The 19655-nt window shown below is 39.6% G+C and overlaps 1 long non-coding RNA gene across 1 annotated transcript in view; it reads right to left on the bottom strand.

Annotated features, from left to right (window-relative positions):
• LOC141585448 (uncharacterized) overlaps positions 1-19655 on the bottom strand; it is a 305674-nt gene that overhangs the window by 186261 nt on the left and 99758 nt on the right. Inside the window, exons 2-3 of the long non-coding RNA XR_012518923.1 lie at positions 6349-6450; positions 4395-4477 (exon numbers count right to left, since the gene is read on the bottom strand). This is a non-coding gene — a long non-coding RNA (uncharacterized LOC141585448). The remainder of the gene's footprint in view (positions 1-4394; positions 4478-6348; positions 6451-19655) is intronic.

Genomic DNA, 19655 nt, shown 5'->3' with positions numbered 1-19655 from the left:
GGTTTTTAGGACAGGCATGAATTAGCTCCAGATGATTGTCTCTTCCACAAGTGCAGGTCTTGTGTGGCCAAAAAACCCCACAAGACCTATTTCTGAAAAAATCCACAATCTTGATTTTATGTGAAATTTTCTTGTTTTAACAATCCGTAAAGAAATCAAAATGTTCACACCACTGCATGCATCATAAAAACATACTTATAGACAGATTTGAACTTCAGCTACCAATGTGCAGTGCTCTAAGGCTGTATACAGGTGGTGATTCCAAACAGACCATGAAGAAATTCAGGTTTAGTCGGTGTACTCTGAGTCTTCTACTGTTGAGTTAACAGATCACAGTTCTTAGCACATAATGGGTTCTTGGTAAATATTTCTTGAATGAAAGAACATACTCAGTGTCAAAGAACTGCAGCATTATTTGTCCAGTCATTTTCATGTGTTTTATCTGCTGCTACCCACCCCCCTCCACCCACCAGTACCATGTCCTGGGAAACACTGTCAGCTAGAAATCAGTGTGCATGTGGCTCACTAGGAAGGTACTCAGGAGTGACACCTGGAAGCAGACGAGGGAAACGGGGTGGGCAGAGGAGGAAGGTGAGTTGTGAGGCAGCTTCAACACAGGCCTCTGCCAGTCCCTGAGGGAGCTCTCAAGCTGGGTTGGCCCTTCAGTGATCTCCTGAATTGAGGTTGGGGACTAGATCTCTGTCATTGGATGTGAGCTACCCCTATAATGGGATCTCAGCCAAAATCAGGCATTGCCCATCCCTTGCAGCTGGGGAAACAAGTGCCTCGATCCAAAAAGCAAATGTCCACAACATCCACGACATTTGTTAACCCTTACCATATGAAACTGCACAGGGAAGCTGAATGTAAAGAACAGACAGGCAGAGATGATCTGGTTAGAGTCCTGTTCCACCCTTGCTTTTCCTCTCCTCACTTTTTTAAAAATTTATTTTAGTTTAGGTGCATACTATATCTGGCATTTCTCCCCATGTTATCCCTCCCCACCCCCAACCCCGCTGTCTCTCCCCTACCCTCCCAACTGCCCCCAGTGTGTGATGCTCCTCTCCTTGAGTCCACGTGTTCTCATTGTTCAGCACCCACCTGAGTGAGAACACATGGTGTTTGGCTTTCTGTTCTTGTGTCAATTTGCTGAGAATGATGGTTTCCAGATTCATCCAAGTCCCTACAAAGGACACGAACTCACCGTTTTCTTCTCCTCACTTTCTTACCCCAGGGCAGCTTCTAAGAATGCATATTCAACTCAAAAGCCTGAAAACAGTCCTCAGAAGTGCTTGGTCTTCATCCTCAAGAATCCCCTCATCTGAGACCCTAGAGAAGCCCCTTTGGGGAACGTATTAGTCTGTTTTCATGCTGCTGAAAAAGACACACCAGAGACTGGGCAACTTACAGAAGAAAGAGGCTTAATGGATTTACAGTTTCATGTGGCTGTGAAGGCCTCATAATCAGGGTGGAAGGTGAAAGGCAAGTCTCACATGTGGCAGATGAGAGAACAGAGCTTGTGCAGGGCAACTCCCCCTTATAAAACCATCAGATCTCATGAGACATATCCACCATCACAAGAACAGCATGGGAAAGACCTGCCCCCATGATTCAATTTCCTCCCACTGGGTTCCTCCCACAACACCTAGGAATTCAAGATGAGATTTTGGTGGGGACACCACCAAACCATACCAGGGAAGTTACTCCCCAGCTTCAAACTAGAGACTAACCCTGCTGTCTTTCCTTCTCTGCCTCAGCCAGCAAAACCCATGCACCACTACCTTCACCACCTCAACTCTCCTCTTGGAAAGGAGCCACAGCACCTCAGGAGAAGCACTTAAATACCTCATGTCACCTCTTCAGAGAATACTGTAATAGGAGTGAAATGATGTGAAAATTAGGATCAAAGATCCTTTCATTTTAAATGGTTCATTCCTGTGGAGATTGTTCAGGTTTTCTTCCTCAGACATCTCCACAGCATACTTGGCTTCCACTTTGAAGAACAATATAATTACAGAAAAAGAACAGAGAACACCATGCAGATGGAAATGACAGGTTCTTAGTCCTTACAGAAACCTCGGTGCTGAATCCAACAGCGTTCAGATGCCCTTTCATTCACCTTCCAATGTGAGCCTTCTCAAAACTGCCAACTTTTTCAAGGACGCATAACGCCTGACTAAACTTGCCTTTCCTTCACGCATTCACTCACCTTCCCTGCCTCCTGTTAAGCAGCTCATTATGCTGCCTTCTTACCCATTTGTTTTCCTCAGAAATCGCCTCTCTTGGCCCCACCACTGAGTTTCTCTGAGAACTTTGTTAAAATAGAGAATCATACACTTGAGTCACTTCTATGATATATTTTTTAAATGCTACTGGCTGCCCCAAATGGGTCATATAGCTCATTCATCACATAGAAGCTCTTTCCATGAAAGGAGGTCAAATTTATTTTCACAGTGCTCCTCTTTTCTTCTTCCCTGATCATTTCCTCACCTGTCCTCACCCTTCTCCCTCACCCCCTCAACCACCAGACATACCCAAACCGCTAACAGCAATTCCAAGAGGGAATGTGCGCTTTCTTGTCCCAGTGGAACACGTCTTGCTCATTATTTTTGCTCAACAGTACATTTGGCTGGACGCCTACTTATTCACCCTGCTTGCTTAGCTAAAGCAAGTCATCTGGAAAGATTTCAACCATCAAATTCAAGAAAGTGGTTTTAGGACAGTGTTCGAAAAGGGAGACACCTTTTTTGACACATGTGACAGATCCACAGTTAATGTCGTTCCCAAAAATCTTGTCCCAGGTTCTCTCTTTCATCAGGTGCCACAATAAGAGGTGACACATGAAGGCACAAAAGCATCTCACATATCCCAGAAGCCAACACACTCAGCAAGGCTATAGAAAAGGTGCCATCTTGCCTGACAGATGTAACCTTTTCTTCTCAGCTCTGTACTTTTCTGAAAGGATAAGGAATGATTGCCTATGTTACTTAGTTTTGTGTATTAACAATTCTGGAAAATAGCACCCAAAACATTCAGTTGTCTAAGTAGAAAAATTTTAAATTTCCATTAAATAGTATGGCTCCCAACTGCAGTCATCTTTAGTTCTCTGCAGAAGCCCAAGACTCTACTACTTCAACTCTTCACTCAAAGGGGAACCTCTATGCCTACTTTTTAGGATAAACTCAATAAACTCAATATTCAACAGGCTTTGCCTCTACGTACTTACACTGATAACTTGTAAAGAAGTTTGACAAGAATCATCCGGTGAAAAGCCAATGCCATGACCACATGCCACCCCAGAATGAAACATCTTCCCAACACCACAGATTCCTTTCCCCCAAGGGCTATCACTTTCAATTTTATGCATAAATCCCTTGTAATAGAGACATTCAAGCTCAGGTCCAAAAAGACTGGAAGTTCACCTCCTAGAATTGATAATTTAGTCATATGGAGACTCGTAAAAGCAGAAAAGGAGTATCTATTTACTTCAGGACTTTTTCTTAAACTGGAAGTTTGACCCAGAGGTAAAATTAGATTTTAAAGCTTAATGAGGATTTTTCCTCTTCCTTTTCTCAGCCCCCATACTTTCTACTGCTGTCTCCCAAGATTTGAAAGACATGTTCTTGAAAGTCATAGACATCTAGTCCAATTTGTGTAGCTTAACTGGAAGAGGCGGCTTTATCATATTCCAGCAACCACATAATCAAATTAGCTTTAGAAATACCATGTAGAAAACACTGGTTCATAAACACATGCTACCTAGAAACACAGAAATACATCTAGAAAATGTAGAAATACATCACCAGGTCTAACTAAAGAAAATATGGAGCTGTTGCTTTGTGTTTTCAAAGAGACAATGGTTGATGCTTTTATCTACACTAACGGTCAAAAAATAATATGATTTCTTTATAAAATGCATTATGCATAAGCCCAGATTGAGTGGTGTTTATAAAGCAACCTGCTTTGAATAAATCAAAAATCAAAGACTTTTAGAACTAGAAGGGATTTTCCAGTTCCATCCACATTATTTTTCAGATGAAGCAACACAAAGCTAAAGAAATTAGACAGGAAGCCTTTACCCCTACTTCCAAAGATAAACTCAACAGAACCAAAAGCCAACAGTCTCTTCCTCTCCCTACTTCTGCTGAAATTTGTGAATCCATTATGACAAGAATCATCCAATGAAGAGTCAAGCTGCGACATTCTGTGTCAAGCTACCTCAGAATGAAGATTTTCCTAGGTCCCCTCATTGAAAATTCAATGAATTTTATTCTGTACTTCACCTTTAATAGCATTTATTTTCCATCAAATAATATCATAAAATATCCTGTTTTGCAACTGAGCAACAATGGAGCAGATAGAGAATATTAAGTTATCAACAAGAACTTGCTTACTTGGAGATGTGAGTGGTCGGAGACTTCTCATATCCTGTGGTCTGATGGTAATCATTCGTCTTAACAGGGATTGAATATCGATTCTGAGGGGAAAAAAATCAGAAAGGCATATTCATGATGGCTTTAAAAAACACAGACAATGCTAGAGTGCTTTTTAATTTTTAAGAAATATCAATTAAATGTGTACTTTATATTTACTATGTAGTTAAATACCTACACTGTAATTTTCATGTCTTTTAGCAATTTATTTTCTTTTGCTTTATAGGTTACATTTAATAACAAGGCCACCTAAGTGAATATCTTGTGACTTTCCTGTTTAATTATTTGGCAGATCTAAGTTATTTAGAAATATAAGATTTTCTAACAAGAAACAGAAATTGAAATCTACTCTTATCTAGTAAGCTCACTTTAACATGAATAGAAGAATCTTAAAATCAGTACTTTCGATGGGGAAATCCTTACTGGTACGTCTCCTAAGCCACAATTATTGAAGGATGAATATTTCTTATTTCCATTTAAACTACTTTTCTAGGAAATGGAACAGTAAAAAAATAAAGTTCAGCTTGTCTCATACAAATAATGTAAAAATACAATACATTTAGGGACCCGGTGGTGACTGGCATCTGAAATTACAGCATTGAAATGAAGAAAATTTTGTGAATCTCTCAAATTGTCAAGACCCAGCTGAGAAAAAGATCAAAAGTGAGACTGAAGGTGCAGGCTAGATTGTATTACTAACAGGCAAAGTTAAGAGTTGATAATCAGTCCTGGCCACTACCTCTTTGGGTTTTAACCTCATTTTTTTAAAGTTTTTAAAAAGGATTGATACAAGGGCAAAGACAAGCTATAAGGAGAAACCATAAAAACTGAAATTTACAGCCTTATAAAAGACAGAGGAAATTTAATTTTGGCATATAAAGTCTTAACCAGCCTAGTGGATGCCAAACAGTGAGTATTTCTTCAAAAGATAGACAAGTAAGTTCGATGCTTAATTGCAAAATAAAGCAAATAAATTTGAAACAGGTGTCATAAAACCACTCCCCTTACTTTAATTATAGAAAAATCAGGAGTTCGTGTATACAATAGCTTACCAGAAAAAGATAGCAAAATGTAAACACTTAGAGATCTTTCAAGAAGCAATCGCTATAACTGAAGTCTTGAGGGGAATTAGAATATTAACAGAAAATAAACCTTAATGAACCAAATATAGGCTTCAATTATTGTCATTTTAAAATTTTTCTCTAACCTTAAATGTTGTACAGTGAAAAATAAATAAATTAGAAGAGTCCAAGCAAAGCTCTATTTTCCTATAAACTTAACTCTTACCATAATACCAAAGTTCAGATCTATGTATTTTTTAAATGTTTGCAAGAGTTAAGTGTTTTCTTTAGGAAAATCCAACGGCCTCAGTGCTTGCCTAAAGTTGATTCAGCTGTTCCTAATAACTTTTTAATGTTAATTTCTTAAGGGATCTGGGAAGTTTCCAGAAAAATTTAGTAAATGTGAAGATCCTTACTATACACCAAGAAGAGACACTGCTAATGCCAAAGTGTACCATCTTAACACTGAATTTCTGAACAGCATTTTTCAAATCAATATTTTGCTTTGAAATATTTAAGAGATTTGATGGGGGGGAAGTCACTACATTAGATTTTATCTCCCACATAAAAACTCTTAGCTAAAACAAAAAAAAACCTTTATTTTTGGTAGAGTTTATAAGTAAAATTTAAGTTAAAAATTAAGTTTAATGGTTGGATAGAGGGACAGATGAATAAATTAACAATAAATCAAGCAGAATAATGGTAGAACTAGGCCGTGGAAAAATGTGTTCACTGTAAACATTTTTCCACTTTTATACTTGGACATTTTCATAATTAAATGCTGAGGGAGAAAAATCACAGTTAAGAAAAAATGACCATTCTGAATTTTATCAAACAAAAAAGGCTTATTTTACCAGCCACAAATCAAACAGCAAACAATTTTCCAAAGAGTCCGTGGTGAGTGACTAGCTCACATTGTTACCGGATGGAAGGTCTTGACTATGCGTTGTCCACTTCTTGGCGTTTTGAACAAAGAGTTGAACAAAACATACAAAGCAACAAAAGAACAAAGAATTAAAAAAAAACCAAACCAATAGATGAATAGAGTAAGAAAAGCTCAAATTCACTGAAATAAAAGTACACTTCACAGAGTAGGAACAGGCTCAAGCAAGCGACTCAAGAACTTCCCAAATGCAACCTTCTTTAGGGTTTTTACTAGGCTAAAAAAATTTGGTTCCACCCCTAGATTACCTTTAGAGGCCTCCAGTTGGTTACACTCTATGAAGGACTGGCCCACAACCAATTAGAAGCTGAAGTGGAGACTTGACCCATGGCCAATCAGAGGCTGAAGTAGAAACCTCTGTCTTGTTATCACAGGGGTGAGTAATGTGGCCTGTATGCTGCCCATTCTTGCCTCGAACTGGCTACACCTGCTGTGCTCTTACTTACGTGAACTGGCTGCACCGGCTGTGCTCTTGCTTATGCCTTAACCCTGCATTACCCTAATTCCCTATTCTCCTGCCTTAACATCGTGTAGGAACATTAGATCAAGAAGGTTGGATCTGAATTGAATAATTTGGCAGATATTCCTGGTCAGCAAATAGATGGAATGTGTATAAGGAATGAATATTATTCATTCAAAAAATGTATATCTTAACCTATCTCCAAAGCCTGCACCCTGGAGACAGATTAGGCACTCAGAAGACGCAATGATGTCTAAGGAAGAAAGAAAGTAGACTGGTCCAGACAAATTGGGACCACAGGGGCTCATGCCTCCCTCCTTAGGTACCTCTGTACCAAAACCAGGTTGTTATCTCTTTACACATGATTGGAAGAGTCTCTATCAGTTGAAATCACCTGGCAAGGACCATAGTTTTCAGCAGGCAATAGGAAAAGACCCAAGGTTTGCAAAACTCCAGATGGAGAGGACAAATTCATTGGTAGATAGGGAGGGCCAGTGTCTATCCTGAGATCAGGTACAGCAACAAAAGCCTGAAGCCCACATGGCCAGGAAAGTAGTACAGGTAAACAGTGTTGGACCTTTTGATCCTAAAGCTTTCAGCCACAAATCTTGTCATTTGGCTATCTGAGGGAGGTAAGAGTTTTGGGATGGTTTTGCAGATAGAGAAAGGCCAAGCTCCATGGAAGTCAATGATACCAGGTAACTACACAGCAGCACCTCTCCGTCACTTTGACTTCAAAACCCCTTTACGGGCTTAAAAATTATTGAAAACCTCTAAGTGCTTTTGTTTAAAGTGATCATCTGTCAACAGTTACAATATTTAAAATTAAAATGGAGACTTTTTTTTAAGATGGAGTTTCACTCTTGTTGCCCAGGCCGGAGTGCAGTGGCATGATCTCTGCTCACTGCAACCTTTGCCTCAACCTCCCAAGTAGCTGGGATTACAGGCATGCACAAACCACCATGCTTTCTTATAGAGAAGGGGTTTCACCATGTTGGTTGGGCTGGCCTCAAACTCCTGACCTCAGGTGATCCGCCCACCTCCGCCTTCCAAAGTGTTTGGATTACAGGTGTGAGCCACTGTACCCAGCCTTACTAATTTATTTTTAAGATGACAATAATAAACTCACTACATGTTAATGTATATAAATATTATATTAAAAGACAAAATATTTTAATATATAATTTCTAGACAATGCTATTATTTGCTCATAAAAGAAAGAGAATGGAGAAGAAAAGCAAATATCTTTAAATAATTGTGAATATTGTTTTTATCTTGTGGGCACCCTCGGAAGATCTTAGTCCCAAAACCCCTATTTTCTGGAACACATTTTCAGAAACACTTATACAGGAAATGGCTAAGATTTTGAGAGTTCTTAATAACATCTGCCATTTTAAAAGTTGCCTTCATATTGACAAGTATAGTTCATACACATACATACACACACACATATATATATATATATATATATATATATACACAAAAATCTTTGTAGCAGTTATGAGCTTCAAAGAGAGGTGAGTGACCAAGTTATTTTGGGAATGATACCAAACATAGCTTAAAAAGATAGTTTTGAAACAGCAGTCAGATTATTCAAATTTGAAGTCTTCAAGGCACTTTGCTGTCTTCCCTTTCTGAGCCTTTAAAAATTATTACTTAATAGTTTAGCAGCTTGGAAACATAGTTATAAATGATTTCCTTATGTCCCGAACCTCGTTATATAAACCCAATCCAAGCTGCCAATAAGTTGATTAAACCCAACCCAAGTTGCCAGTGGCTGGAAGACTGGTCCTTACCATTCAGTGGGCATCTAGACCTAGGCTGCCTCTCTGGGCAGGTCTCACAGAGCCCACAAACTCCGCAGACAAGCGGGAACCACACCACTGTTCCTTCATTCATGCCCTCTCTCTACATAGCAAAATCCTGCTTATTCTAAAGGCCAGCCATCTTTTAGAATTTCTCATTTTAAAACTCAGAAATTCTCAACCCTGTTTTTCAGAGAGAATAACCTGAGCTATAGGGAGGAAGTGAATCTCCCAGGATCCCAGACAATTAATTGGCCCAGACAAGGATAATATGAAGGTTATTTTTGATCATTGTCATTCACAATCCACTTGTCTCCTGTGCCTCTGTATGCAAAGAAGTCTACATTCCTGACTCAAGAAGTCAAATGTATTTGTCTTTCATGCTAAAACTAGAAGGTCATTCATTTATATTGTATTTCGTTTTTGTTTCTCACCAAAATAAGGCAATGTTCTATGAAAACTTGAGTTGTGTTTAAATCTGAACTGCAACTTGTGCCAGAGCAAAGTTTATGCCCTGTATTTCCTTGGCATTCCTTCTATGGATTTATATAGTGCTCTTTCACAGCAGCGACTCCTGAAAAGTTAAAAAATCACTGTCTTTTTTCTCCTCTTGAGAATTAATTACTTAATTTTAGCCCCAGTTTTGGTTCATTCATTCAGCCAACAGGTATTTATTAGATCTCAGTCTCGTGGCTGAGACGTTGGAGATATATGATTTCATGTGCCTTTCTTACAACCACAAGGAGCTCCAGAAGGCTGTGTGATCCTGATAACACTGCTAACCTCCTTAACCCAAGTCCTCAAAGCCTCATCACAACTGCAAACTAGAAGACCATTAGGAAGCCTCCAAAGGGTTTACATCAGTCACGCAAATGGCCACTTTCTCCCATACAGCTCCATCCCATATAAGTTACCACCCTTCCCTAACTCCTGAAACCACTCTGCCAGACCCTCTGTAACTTAGAGCAAGATCAGCTAACTCTTCAGCTATGCTTAGAGCATTCGTTTCCAATGACAGCCATTGAACGATGCTTCCATAGAGCCCTCCTGAGTAGACTGCTTTCTCCTCCACACCTATAGGATCTCTCAGCCTGGAGGTGAGGTCATAGCTCACTATTGTTGCTGACAGACTTTTGTCCTTCCAACCTCTGTTTTTTTAGACCCTGCCTTTTTATACTTATATATTAATAATAAACATTTCTACTTATTTAATATATAGTTTTATTTTTAATGTTGTCCGAATATATAACAGTTTAGCCCCTATTACTGGAGATGGACACTATTTTCAGTTTTTAACCATATAAACTGTATTGCCATGAACAACTTTGTGGCTAAATTTTAGCATAGTTTTTGGTTGTTTCCTTAAGATAAATTCCATAAAGTAGTTACCCTTGAGGCTTTTACGACTACATCCAAGTCCTAAAACCAGAATTCAACCAAATGACCCCAAGTGTGAATCATCCTCCCTTTGGAGACCCTAGATTCAATGATTCCTATTGTTATAATTAAAGACTATTTTAATAAACTAACACATTGAGCACTTCCTTTTCTTATTATTATTTTACTTTAAGTTCTGGGACACACGTGCAGCACGTGCAAGTTTGTAACATAGGTGTATACATGCCATGGTGGTTTGCTGCACCCATCAACCTGTCATCTACATGTGGCATTTCTTCTAGTTATATTCTTCCCCTAACCCCCACCCACCGACAGGCCCCTGTGTGTGATATTCCTCTCCCTGTGTCCATGTGTTCTCATTGCTCAACTCCCACGTCTGAGTGAGAACATGCGGTGTCTGATTTTCCGTTCCTGTGTTAGTTTGCTGAGAATGATGGTTTACAGCTTCATCCGTGTCCCTGGATGAAAAAAGGATGAACTCATCCTTTTTTATGCCTGCAGAGTACTCCACGGTGTATATGTGCCCCGTTTTCTTTATCCAGTCTATCACTGATGGGCATTTGGGATGGTTCCATGTCTTTGCTATTGTGAGTAGTGCTGCAATAACCATATGGGTGCATGTGTCTTAATACTACAATGATTTATAATCCTTTGGTTATGTAACCAGTGTTGGGATTTCTGGGTCAAATGGTATTTCTGGTTCTAGATCCTTGAGGAATCACCACACTTCGTCCTAAACAAAGCTCAGCATACATCTAAATAAAAGTTGTTACCAAGAAAGGTATCCCCGTGGGAGGTTTTGCTGCTGTGTAAAGACATTCTCATTGGGGGCAACTTCGAAAGCCTTTGGGGCCACACATTTTTCAACAGCAGCAATGGGACAGCACAATTTTCCATGAGTAGCAGATTTTATATTTGAGTACCTATGTAGCAGAGAACTGTCTTTTGTTTTGGAAAGCACCTTATAGGGCACATATGGATGGAAAGATGGTCTGTGTTTCACAGCCTGCAACAGTGGAGTTCAAAATATTTTGACTGTTCTCTGTAGAAAGTAACCTGTTTTGGCCGGGTGCGGTGGCTCATGCCTGTAATACCAGCACTTTGGGAGGCTGGGGTGAGTGGATCACACGATCAGTGCTTTCTGGTGCCATAGCTGATGTGTGCCTGCTCCAGAGCTTCATGTGGTTTTCAGAAGTTAGGCTCTGGTGTGTGGATATTTTCTTAGGTGTGTCTTGGGATTTGAATGTGTCTAGGTATATTGTTCATCATAATCATCCTACTTAAACTTCACTTATCATTGGGTTCTTGTTTTTAATCAAATCTAGGGAATTTTCAGGCAATATTTCTTTAAATGTTTTCCTTCCCATTTCCTTCCTCCATTTTTCCTAGATCTCTAATTACACATATGCTTGAGTGCTTCATATTGCCCTACAGGTCACTAAGACTCTTGTCATATTTTTCCATCTTTTTTCTCCATGTACTTTGACTTCTATTAGTCTGTTTTCAAATTCATTTATGTTTTCTTCTGTTGTGTCCCATCTACCGTTAATTCTACCCATTGAATTCTCTAAATATCTTTTACTTCAAATCTATGGTTTCCATCTGGTTCTTTTTTAGTTTCTGTACTTCTGAAGGAAAGTTGACTGTGTCTTCATTCATTATATCCATCTTTTTCTATATATTCTTCAAATATTTATAATGATTATTTTAAGTTTTGCTAACCCAGTGTCTGAATAGTCTGTGACTCTACTATTAAGTAATTTTTCTCTTGACAGAATGACTTCTGTGTTTTTATATAACTGTTTATTTTTAAATTGCAGGCCAGACTTTAAGTTTGAAAGACAAGTAGAGGCTGAAATCTCAGGCTGGGATGTGGCTTTATTTCTACTATCACAGCCTGTGAATATAAAGCTCCGGAGTCTAAGATCTGTCTTTGTTTTTCAGACTACCCCTTATATTTCTGTACTGTCACAGAACAGGTGCCTTTGATCTTAGCATGAGTTGAATTGAGTGGGGATTTGGTTACAGCTTTTTTTAGACTCAGATCACATTCACCTTCAAACACTTTGAACATGAATCTAGGCCTCTCTCTAGCAGCATCCTGGAGCCAAACTTTGCAGGACTTCAAGATTTCAAGTGTGCAAGATGTTTAGCCTGCTACACCTTGAGGCTGTGAAAATGCAAGAATATAAGACTACACAACTCCAAGACCACGTAACACCTCAAGGCTGTGAGAATGCAGATCAGGAAGGTGAGGAATTTTAAGTGTTCAAGAGTGGGGGATTTTGAGACTATGAAAATGTGAGATCATGAAATAAAACAGAAGTTCTTTCTTAAAGCAGTTTTAGAATCACAGCATAATTGAGCAGAAGGTACAGAGATTTCCCACATACTCCCTGTCCTATACACATACAACTTACTCTGTCAGCTTCCCCAACCAGAGTAGTACATTTGTTACAATTGCTGAACCTACACGGACACATTATGATCACCCTAAGCTTGGAGTTTACATGAGGCTTCACCCTTAATGTTGTACATTCCGTGAGTTTGAACAAATGCATAATGGCATGTCTCCACCTTTATAGCCTCATATAGAGTATTTTCATTGCCCTAAAGATCTTCTGTGTTCCCCCTAATGAATAGTGATGACCTTCACTACCTTCCCTGCCCCCAACCCTTAGCAACCACCTATCTTAACGTTTTCCACTTTTCAGCCATTGCTGAACAGTGAAAGTCATCTTAGAGACTTTAGAACTCTCTGTATCCAAATCTAACACAGTATCATGCAGGTCTGTCAAAGACCAGCAGCTTCTTCCAAAACTGAATAGAGATCATTCTTCTCCAGCTGGCTTTCTCTGCCCAACCTTCTCCAACCTCAGAAACTCATTCTGTATATGAAAGTATCCTCTGTCCCTTGGTTACCAGGAAGGTCCTGTTACTGACAAAGCTGGCCCCTTAAAAGATAGAATCTTTCCCTTTTGTTGTCATGAAAGCCATACACAAAACCAAAACTGTCAAGTAGTGCAGGCTTTATTCAATGGCCATGGAATTGAGAAGAAGCCTCAGGCTCATAAATCAACTTCTCAGGTCATGAGAGCCAGGAGCCCACAAATAAATGGCATCTTCAGTGAGGGGTCTGGGCATGAACAGCAAAGGGAGGAATATTCATTCATGACTTTTCTGGGAATAGGCAGAGAGCTTCTTAGAACTGGAGTGCCATGTTCGTTTTTGTCCTTTTATAGTTTCTTCCAGTCTTTGTCATGGTAATTTTCAACTGTTACGGTAATAGTGGGAGTGTCATTTAGCATGGAAATTTAAATTATAGTGATGTTAGAGGTTCTTCAGATGTCAAATGAGCTGCCATCTTGGATCCCACCATTTAAGCCAATTTGATCACAAGGAGGATCATCTAACTGCAGGCATTCTGTTACTTAAAGATTTGCAGAATTAAGGCAGGGTAGAAACTCAGCTAGGTCATATAATTATTACACTGGGTAACAATCTCATCTTTTGGGAATTTAGTTCTTTTAGATTTCTTTGCATTCATAGCTAATTCATAATTTAAAGAAAAGTATAATTTTTTGGTATATATAAACATTTCTTGTTTCATCAGGAATACAGGTCTTGCACACACTCCTGCATTTTAACCCAAAATGGAAACCAATTGTTCTTAATAACGGGTTAAAATTTAGGGTAGGGAAAATGATATATAATTTACTCCTTGTAGCCTCATAAATGACCAAGTGTGCTTTAGTAACAAGAACCATTTTCACAAAGGGAGAAAAATGACATATGGTACTTGTTCAAGACAAATAAAGAGGAATAAATGCTACCTTGCATTCTAGTAATTGAAAAATGGCTTCATTGCTGTTGCTGACACTGGAAATTCTACATCATTTTTCTAAAGTAGAGACCTCTATTGTTATGTATTATAATAGCATTTACTATAAATGGAGTCGGTTATAGGCAGTAACTGTTTGTAATCAAACTTTCATAAAGATTTTTGGTCGGTGAACTGAAAATAACCACAGATGTAGGATGCATGGGATGGGTTCTAAAACTTTATGATCCATCTTGGTCAAAGTTTTCCTTCCCTAGCTTGCATTAGCATCATGGATTTTAATATAAATGCAGAATGGTTATCACTCTATCAATATGTTTTACAAATAGCTCTGAGTACTTTATGGTTTAGAAATGCTCTTCCAAGAGAGTGTCATCTGGAGTAATTTACCACAACGGCATCAAAGTACTTCCTCCCCCAAGCTGGATGGAGCTAAAAGAGCTGGTTTTCTCTGTGTATCAGAACACTAGATTGGGACATAAAAACATTTTAAAGCATTGCTACTCTGAGAGTATGCTTTCTTGCCCTGGCATGTCCATGACCAATCAATCATGTGGTACTCCTCAACAAGGAAAAATACAATTTTTTAAATGATTGTCATAGATGAAGACTTATTTTCGTGACACTTGTGTGTACTAGCTGAATCCATCTCATAATTATTTTTGTGAATTTCTTCAAAGAAAGTTTTAGTTTTATTGGAAAACGAATTTTGTGCATTCTAGAGATATTGATTTTCTAGGAATTGATGGCAGAAAAAGAAAAAAAAACATTCCCAAGATGTCATCATTTTAAATGAAAATTCTTGGTCTATGATCAAAAAGAGAAAAAGAAATTGTTAAAAATTTTCTCTTATTCATTAACCTTTGTGGCTTATTAAATTGGAGTCCTTTACCGTAATAACCCATCGGCAACTTTCCTACCCAACACAGGTGTGCACACGTGCGTGCACACACACACACACACACACACACACACACACATTCTTTCTCAGCACTATAGTATGGCAAGTACTGGTTAGGCAATATTAGGCAATATTAATACCCATATCCTGGATGAGGAATCCCCGAATTTGGAAAGTCAGATCATTTCCCTCAGTTTCCCTGGCTTCATTCCCTCTTTATTTGGTAATAGAGGAGTATGAAAATTAACACATCAGTCTGAATTTTGTCCTAAACAAAGCTCAGCATACATCTAAATAAAGGTTACCACGAAAGGTATCCCCATGGTAGGCTTTGCTTCTTCTGTGTAAAGACATTCTCACTGTGGGCAACTTTGAAAGCCTTCGGGGCCACACATTTTTCAACAGCAGCAATGGGACAGCACAATTTTCCATGAGTAGCAGATTTTATATTTGAGTACCTATGTAGCAGAGAACTGTCTTTTGTTTTGGAAAGCACCTTATAGGGCACATACGAATGGAAAGATGGTCTGTGTTTCACGGCCTGCCACAGTGGAGTTCAAAGTAAATTGACTGTTCTCTATAGAAAGTAACCTGTTTTGGCCGGGTGCGGTGGTTCATGCCTGTAATCCCAGTACTTTGGGAGGCTGAGGTGGGTGGACCACGAGATCAGGAGTTCGAGACCAGCCTGGCTAACATGGTGAAACTTCGACTCTATTAAAAATTCAAAAATTAGTTGGGTGTGGTAGCATGCACCTATAATCCCAGCTACTCTGGGGACTGAGGCAGAAAAATCGCTTGAACCCAGGATGCGGAAGTTGCAATGAGCCAAGATCGTGCCACTGCACTCCAGCCTGGACAAGAGAGTGAGACTTCACCTCAAAAAAAAAAAAAAAAGAAAAAAAGAAAGAAAGAAAGAAAGAAAGAAAAGAAAAGTAACATGTTTTACAACAGTAATGGAATCTATAACAAAATTCCACCTTACAACAAGCAGCACACTTGAATATTTTCTATTTGATACTTTGTTTTTTAATGCTTGTTTCTACCCACATACAATACACTAAATATCTTTGTTCCCCTGAAATTCATATGTTGAAGCCTAAATCACCAATGGAATTATGTTTGGAGGTAGAATCCTTGGGAGACTATTAATTTATGAAGGTAGAGCCCTTATGATGGGACTATTGCCCTTTAAAGAGGGACCAGAGAGAGAGAGCAAAAGAGAGAGAGAGAGGAAGGAAGGAAGGAAGGAAGGAAGGAAGGAAGGAAGGAAGGAAGGAAGGAAAAAGAAAGAATCTTCAGAGCTATTTCAAGCACAGAGATGTTTTAGGACTTGTGGGGTGAAGACAAATATATTTTCTTTGGATCTCAGAGGCTAAAGTGTTTGCAGATACTTTGTGAGTTGCACATGCATAATTTTATTCAGAGCCAAGTCAAGTGATGGGGGACAATTATCAAGCTTCGTGTTTCTGTTTGGAGTCAAAGGTTTCACAGAAAGCACACTATCTGTTGAGCTCTGTTACAATGAAAGCATCAAATACAGGAACTTAGCTCAAATCCAGGTCTCTGCTTTGCACAAACCTTCCTGAATGCTTCAGAACCTGATGGATAGCCTGCCCTTGTAAAGATAAATTCTGCAGAGCAGTCTTTGAGCTCCAATAAACAAATCAACTTTGTCTTCACTTGCGCTAAGGTAAGTGTCTGATGTTTGGCTTTGATACTTGGTTTCTACATCAGAGTAGAAAAAAATCTGTTGGAATCAATATTTATTCTTACCACCTCTGACCACTGTGCTGGTTTAACCCTCCAGGCATCTAGTTGCTAAATCAATCTGGACTGAAGTGGGCCAAAGATCAGTAGGCATTGATTTACCAGCTGGTGTCACACTGAAACTACTCACTACTAGTAAAGCTAGTATCCAGGAAGGCCAAAGCGAACCCAGGTTGTCTAACGGCTTATTGCACCTTGATCATCAGGCAATCTTTGCTCTTCTGTCCAAGTCTATCCAACAAGGGTTCTGCCTAGATTCTTAGGGGGACCCATCCAAAACTTCAGTCAGCTTGACTACATCCCTGTGCCCTTGCTTAGCCACTGGGTCCTCACTCATCTACAAGCAGGAATCCTCCCAAATTACAGGGGACCCGTCCCTTCTCCATGCCACACACACAGCTTCAGCTGACACTAATTGACACCCTTCCCAAAAGCCTGGAGCACCAACTGTCATATCCCATGCCAGGATCAGGTCTTCTTAGAGGCCAGCATTGAGGCAGATCAAGTCTGGGCGTGATTATTTTAAAGGTCATCTTCCCCACTCCACCATTTTCAAGCACAAGCTGGTCCATGTGACTTTGCTCAATTTTCCTCACTTCACTTCAACCTATTCTTTTTCTTTTTCCAGAGCAGGAGCCTCATGCAACCTGTTCATGCCTAAGTTTGCCCAGGGGTAAAAGTCAATATTAGGCCATTTTTTACCTGCTTTTTGAGAGTAATATAGGAAGTACTGGATCTTTTCTATTTCTTTCTCAAGCTATGGTAATATCTTCATAGAAACATTTTTCATGCTCATTGTTTTCTTTCAGAACAAGTCTGTTTACGTATAGCTTCTACAATCTGGTGGAGAAATTCAAATCTCTGACCTCTGGAAAAAGTAGCATCATGTCTTACCACAGAGGGCAGCCCTTTTGCTGCAAAACCCCACCTCCATCAAAAGCCCTGCCAACAGGTAGCTTTGTAACTACTCCCTTGACCTTGTCATGGAAGCTACTCAAAGTTGTTTGTTTTTTTGTTTTTATTTTTGATTCTGTTTTTTTGAGATGGAGTCTTCTTCTGTTGCCCAGGCTGGAGTGCAGTGATGTGATCTCGGCTCACTGCAACCTCCACCTCCAAGTTTCAAGCGATTCTCCTCCCTCAGCCTCCTGACTAACTGGGTTTACAGGTATCCACCACCACGCCCGGATAATTTTTGTGCTTTTAGTAGAGATGAGGTTTCATGATGTTGGCCAGGCTGGTCTTGAACTCCTGACCTCAGTTGATCCGCCTGCCTCGGCCTCCCAAAGTACTGGGATTATAGGCATGAGCCACTGTACCTGGCCTCAAAGATATTTTTAGTCTTATCACTTTAATATATGTTGCTTGCTCTAAAGAATAGATATTTATTTTTATGCCAACATGAAACAACACATATGAAGGAACATAGCATAAGATGTTTGGTCAACCTGCAAATCAAAGCAAGCGGAATCCTCTCCATCACATAACTTACATTCCTCTATTATAAATATCACTTATTCACATGCTCACATGCTTTTTTTTCTTTTAATTTTTGTATTGAGATGGAGTCTCACTCTGCTGCCCAGGCTGAAGTACAGTAGCACGATCTTGGCTCATTGCAACCTCCACCACCTGGGTTCAAGAGATTCTTGTGCCTCAGCCTCCCAAACAGCTGGGAACACAGGCGCATGGCACCACACCTGACTAATTTTTTTGTATTTTTAATAGAGATAGGGTTTCACCATGTTGGCCAGGCTGGTCTCAAACTCCTGACCTCAGGTGACCTGTCCGCCTCAGCCTCCCAAAGTACTGAGTTTACAGGCATGAGTCACCATGCCCAGCCTATTTACATACTTCTTCACCCTAATATTCTATGTATCTTTTTTTAATGCAAGTATTTTTAGATTAATTTTAGTCTATGACATTTAGTACCTCTAATAGTCTTGAAGATTACTGATAAGGCCTTGGAATAATACTATACAATAGGACATGATGAATGTCTCTCACCCATGTTACCAACTCACAGAGACTGAGGTGTGAGAAGGGCAAATGTTGACAGAGGAAGTGGTTCAGAATCACTGATCTGTCCAAATTTCAGACCTCACAGACATTTAGGCATCCAGAACACCCTTTTTCTTTACAACACCTTCTCATTAATTTTTTAAGGGGCCAAGAATTCTGTTTGTGTTTGAAGGCAGGACTGTTGCTATAGTTTAGATGTTTGTCTCCTTCAAATCTCATGTTGAAGTTGGATTCCCAATGTTGGAAGTGGTGCCTAGTAGGAGGTGTTTGGGTCATGGGGCTGGATTCCTCAGGAATGGCTTGGTGCTATCCCTATGTTAATCAGTGTGTTCCCTCTCTATAGATCAGACATGATCTGATTGTTTAGAAAGAGCCTGCCTGGCACCTCCTTCCCTTCTCTCTTACTCTCTCTCTTGCCATGTGGCATACCTGCTTCCCCTTCCCCTTCTGCCATGAATGGAAGCTCTCTGAAGCCCTCATCAGATGCAGATGCTGGCATCATGTTTCTTGTGCAGCCTGCAGAACCGTGAGTCAAATAAACCTCTCTTCTTTATAAATTACCCAGCCTCGGGTATTCCTTTATAGAAACACAAGACAGACTACATGGCTATAAATACTAATTTCTAATTCAATAGGGAAATGGAACATCACTGTTTTAAAATTTCTTCTCTAAGTAGAGAAGAAAATTAAACAGCATCTGTGATGGTAAAACATACTTTTCCCCAAAACGCTGTACATAATTAAGAGGGCCAGGCATGGTGGCTCACGCCTGCAATCCAGGCACATTGGGAAGACAAAGGTGGGAGGATCGCTTGAGGCCAGGAACTGAAGACCAGACTGAGCAACATGGCAAAATCTCACCTCTACAGAAAAGTTTTTAAATCCTGAGTAACTGGTATTACAGGTATGTGCTACATCATGGTGCAATGCTTGTAGTCCCAGCTGCTCAGGAGGCTGAGGAGGGAGGATAGCTAGAGTCCAGGAGGTCAAAGCTGCAGTGAATTATGATTGTACCACTGTGCTCTTG

The sequence above is a fragment of the Saimiri boliviensis genome, chromosome 8 (genome assembly GCF_048565385.1).
Source record: "Saimiri boliviensis isolate mSaiBol1 chromosome 8, mSaiBol1.pri, whole genome shotgun sequence".
Taxonomy (NCBI): domain Eukaryota; kingdom Metazoa; phylum Chordata; class Mammalia; order Primates; family Cebidae; genus Saimiri; species Saimiri boliviensis.
The sequence above is the reverse complement of the archived record's forward strand: the minus strand, read 5'-3'. Positions and strand labels throughout refer to the sequence as shown.